General features: G+C 25.4%; 1 protein-coding gene across 1 annotated transcript in view; it reads right to left on the bottom strand.

Annotated features, from left to right (window-relative positions):
* Positions 1-5,601, bottom strand: part of LOC132941811 (basic-leucine zipper transcription factor A-like) — a 32,425-nt gene that overhangs the window by 6,235 nt on the left and 20,589 nt on the right. The gene's annotated exons all lie outside the window — the stretch shown is intronic.

The raw sequence follows: 5,601 nt of genomic DNA, 5'->3' as shown, positions 1-5,601 counted from the left end.
TTTTATGTGTAAGTATACCTTGTATGTATAATTTATATTCAGTTATTAGTAATAACATCGATCATTTTGTACTCAATGGTAATATGTATTTTTAATTTGAACAAAATTATAAAAACAATTCAAAAGCATTAAAAAATTCCTTGAAATATTTAATAACATTTTACGGACTTCTAAGAGTATTGCGTAATCGTGTCTATATTATAATATCATATTATCACAAACAATAAAATTAATATTTTTTGACATGGTTGTCAAAGAAACACGTGAGAAATATTATTTTCTATAAGAGTTTACTTTATTTATGACGCTATAAGATGGGAGAATAAAAAATACACATTATTTTTTACATTAATTATTGATAGTTTTGCATTCTCATTAATGAAGATTTTGATTATGAAAACATGATATTTTTGATGTTTGAATTATTGTAAATTTGTATTCCTGATGTACATATAAGCACAATATAAGTTCTAAGTTAACTGTATTCAAACGAACTTTATTGCACAAATACTTACTAATTAGAAATTATCACAAAATAAAGAGCACGTATAGATATCTAATATTATAGGTATGTAAATGCAATATAATTTATGTTCAAGGAGTATCTTACAAAACACTAAAGCAACTGAGTAATTACTGTTGCATCGTTAAAATATTATTTGGTAATTGTTAAATAGATATTACCTATAGTTCATTACATAATTTACGAAGATCATGACGTGTAATCCTTATAAGAAGAAAAGTAATAGGTACAGTAGAACCTGTGTAATATGGAAACGGTTGGGACCGAATATTTTTTTCAATTTAATACAGGTTGAAATAATAATAATACATTAGGCTAGCCGGGACCGTTAAATGTTTTCATAAAAGTCAGGTTTCCACATTATTCATGTTCCATATTAGTTATTACACAGGTTTTACTATAAATACCTATGCACATATTGCGCAATGAGTCAGTGGAAGTTGGAACAAAAATGTGACTTTTGGATCCTTTTTATCAACCCACCAGAAAACTTTCTCAAAGACAAAGACGTAAAAAAACCACTGTGTGAAAGACCAATACTTTTGTAACTTCGCCAAGCAAAATCTATGATTACATGAAAATAATAAAACATCTACGATTCACCTGTAGAGGAACATTTTACTTATTCTTTAAATTATTGTTCTAACTGTAAACTAAAAATAACATAACGACTTAAAAATTAATTTTCAACAGGAATCCCTCATTAAGTTATTAAGTTCAACATTGGGCGCTGACTGTCCCAGTATTTGAATGTATTATATTATACTTGGATGCCACTGAATCAATTCGTATTTTAATTATCCTATACATGCTGCAACCTAGTAATGTATAACGTGTAGATATAACAAGTTTCTTGTTGTAGTTGGACATTTATCTACTAGAGAGCAATAACGTACTATACAAAACTAATGTTGTTATTATGTTCGTTTTATTCCATAAGAAATCTTCAAAATATGTTTTACACGCTTGTTTACGCTTAAACTATGATCCTCGTTAATGATGCACTTAATATTCGTATAATATTATTAACAAATACGTAGGTAAGTAATTCATACATATCTATAATCATAAATATTAAATAAACCATAGTAATTAATATGTAATAATATATTATCATTGTACCTATATGAAAACGATAGACGTAGACGGTCTGTCATCTTTTATTTCTAAATATATTTCATGATATATTTACTATAATATTGAAAATATCATTGCAGTATATAATTTATAATAGTGATAGGTACATGATATCTAATGGCAAAAGCCAAAAAAGTCTCAAGTCTCCAACTAAAAACGTTGTTACGAACAAGTTAGGAAAGCTCAATCTGCGAGCGTGCTAAATTCCCGATTTCTACACGTATTTTAATATAATGCAATAAATTATAATTCCATAATCCCTCAAACAATTTATGTACAAAACTACGGTCGTCTACGGACAATAAATGAATAACTTAATATCAACCATCGTAACTATGTACTGGTAAGTGGTAACTAACGGACGGACGGAGAGACTGACACATGGTGTTAAATTTAAATTTGATAATATAATATCATTGTACCTATACGAACAACGATTCTGAGCGGAGATGGTTTGTCAAAATTATTTGAAAATATTAGTCTACGGTTTTAGTTTTTGAATTACAACAAAATATCAAAAACTGATGTATTCATTAATTTACTGATTAAAATCCAATATCATAAGAATTTTAAATTCAATCCCTCATAAAAAAATTAAAGTTACTTTCCGGTAAACTTTTTTTAACGATTATGCGGGTTCACAGGCGCCTCTAGAATTTGTAAGTGAACTCTGAATTTAACATAAATTGTATCTGTGCGCTTATCAAAATCATATGATACGATACTAGTTGACATCAACAATTCATATTATTTTCACCATGGTAAACTGTTCATGTTTGTAATTTTTAATTTAACATAAATATGTTTTTGGGCTGGGTACAGATATTTTATTTTTCTAATCAAATATTTTAACGCTTTGTTCATCACCATAGGAACGAATAAAATGTAAAAATTATCTAATTTCTACCAGATATATAATATACAATTAATGGTTACTTATTAATACATATTTGTGATTCATACATTTTCTTTGAAGATGAAAATATCTAGTAGCATGCTACGTGTATGTCACACAGCCATTATTTTTTGTAAGTACCTATGTAACACTTGCATAATCTTTACAAAATATATAATATAATATCTAAATGATCGTGCTATAATATATCAATTTATTTATGTCTAGAAAAACAGTGTGTTACAGGTGTGTTTGAAATACACAGTGGGAGGTTAAAAATGATTTTCTCAGCTTAATTTAAATTCTAAATAATGGAGATATATATAATTTTTAAATGGTATTTAAATTCAACCGGCGACGAAAAATAATAACTACATACAGTGACCAAATTCGAATTTATATAATATATCATGTTATATTTTATGTTAATATGTTCTATATGCATTGTAAAATATGTTCTTTTAAATTAAAGGAAAAATAATGTGGAGTTATAAATTATAAACAATTTTGAACCGACCGAGAAAGAGAATATTAACTAAGCAAAGTTGTTTATCTACGATATGCATGCCAGTTGCCACTGTATATATTATTATAACTACCTATTACCTATGGTCCACATTCATGAATAAAAAATATATGTTACAAATGTGTCTATAATCACGATGAACTAAAAAGAATTCACTTTTCCTTAGAATATTTTAGTGCTTTAAAATAAGATGTAGTTATAATATTGTAATATTTCTATTAGTTGTCCATTTTAAATTCGACGTATTTTATGCATATAAAAAACAAAAACAATTAAGAGAAAAGCACTCTATATTTATATGAACATTCTTATACGTAGGTGGTACACACTTTATGTTTTAAAATTAAATAAATATTTTATGTTATAATCAACTTTAATAAGTTTGAAGTCTATAAGCTATAAGTTATAACCGTTCACTATGATAATGGGAGACACGTCTAAACATCTTTGTAGAGACACCTATTTGGTGGCTGCTTTTAGAACATATTTACAGTAAAATAATATGCTTTTGTGAATTGCATTTGCAAATCAATATGTATAATATATATCAATATATGTAAGTATATATACATAATATATATGAGAAAATGACTATGGCTGTGAACTGTGGTATATTTTTCTGATGTACCAGAACTCTAGACATCATGGAATACTTCCGAGTCAAAAAATGTGATTTTGCAAATGTTTTAGGTATAATAAGAAAAAAACGATTTTAACTAAAACATTTATTTTTTACTTTAAGTTAAAATAAACATTTAAATTCAAACTGTATTTTTTCAGGTTGTTACAAACAATTATTGTTTGAAATTTGTACATCCATTATTTGATACCAATGTCTAGAATCACTTTTTTCTATCAACGTAGAAATTACACACGTCATACTTGCATCGCTTTTAGTTAGCAGCCATCTAATAATATTTATTTTAGCTTAGAATAACTACTCGTATATTGATAAATAATTCGTGAAACGACCACAGCCTAAACTATCCATATCATGCCTTTATTAGATTATTATTTATTAATTATTATTTCTTAACATACTAATTTTATTGTTATGAAGGGTATGGAAAAGATTATTTGATGCATTAGGTTCATTTAACATCACTTAAATCACACGTGTAAAATACTAAATCAGAGTGGTCCTTTAAAATTTTAAATTAAAGCTGAAAGTTTGTACAACTTTTACTATGCAAATCATATTTATTTTATTTATTATTTTATTCTAAATATGTATTAATGTAGTACTTATTTATTAACATTATTTCATTTTTTTTATGCTGGTGCGTAGTGATTTTTTAAATTACTAAATAGTATAAAAAAATTATTATTAATACGATTTATTTATATATAAAGAAAACTTGTATTAATAATTTTTTCCAGCTATACCTATACTACAATAACAATAATAATTGTTTCTAACTATAAAAAAATTTAATTGTAAAAATATAATTCTTATTAATAGATATAAATATTAACAAAAACATATTTTATATATAAAAATTAATAAATGCCAATACGTAAACACATTAAACAAATGATTTTACTAACAAAATGTTTATCTAGTAGTTGTTAACACGCAATTTAGTTTAAATATAATTTTAGTAAAAAGAAAGAGGACAAATTACTCTGAACATTCTTGCATCCTTAGTAGAATCGCCGAGAAAGTGGGACATAATTGTAGTAGTTTGGCCACTTCCCTTAAAATACGTCTAGGCAACTTAAATGAAAAAATATTTTTACACTAAGTTTATTTAATATAATAATAATATATTATATGGTATTAGTATATTACGATAAATTAATAAATTATCAAACAAAAGGACTTATAAATTAGACACTTATATAGTATGTCACATTATGAACGCATCGTTTTTTAGTGACTTAAATGTTTGCAATATGATAATATTGTTAATAGATATTTTATTGTTTATAGATTTAACAATATTTTAAGTTAAAATACTAATAAAATGTTTAGTTGAACGTTATAAACAGCCAAACGTACTAATATCAATTTAAAAACTTAGTCGGGTATGGAAATGCCCAATGGAGGGTGTTAAGTATTTCTTGTTGTTATTTTAAATTTTCCGAGTCACTTACAAAAAAAATCATTTTGAATAGAACTTATTTATTTCATCTAGGTTTACATTTCATGTGAAAAGTTGTACAAGTTTATACAAATATTGTGAATCGTGACTTTTGATTTTCGTAAAAAAATTTAAAACGGTAAGTTAAAATTAAGTATGAGACAAATTAGTACTTATTAACTTGTAATGATTATTATTAATTACATATTAATATTGGGTAGGTATGTATCTACTATGAACCTACTCCAGAATACAATATCCATAGTTCATGCCTATTTCATTAATGTCATTTCACATTTACAATTAAAGTCAATGATTATATATAATATATACCTAATCTAATTTTAACATAATTACTTAGTACTTACTAATTAGCACTTTTAAGTCTTAATATATTGTAAACAGAAATGTTTTATCTTATAATCTGCTTTGTTCC

This window comes from Metopolophium dirhodum, chromosome 3, assembly GCF_019925205.1.
Source record: "Metopolophium dirhodum isolate CAU chromosome 3, ASM1992520v1, whole genome shotgun sequence".
Taxonomy (NCBI): Eukaryota; Metazoa; Arthropoda; class Insecta; order Hemiptera; family Aphididae; genus Metopolophium; species Metopolophium dirhodum.
The sequence above is the reverse complement of the archived record's forward strand: the minus strand, read 5'-3'. Positions and strand labels throughout refer to the sequence as shown.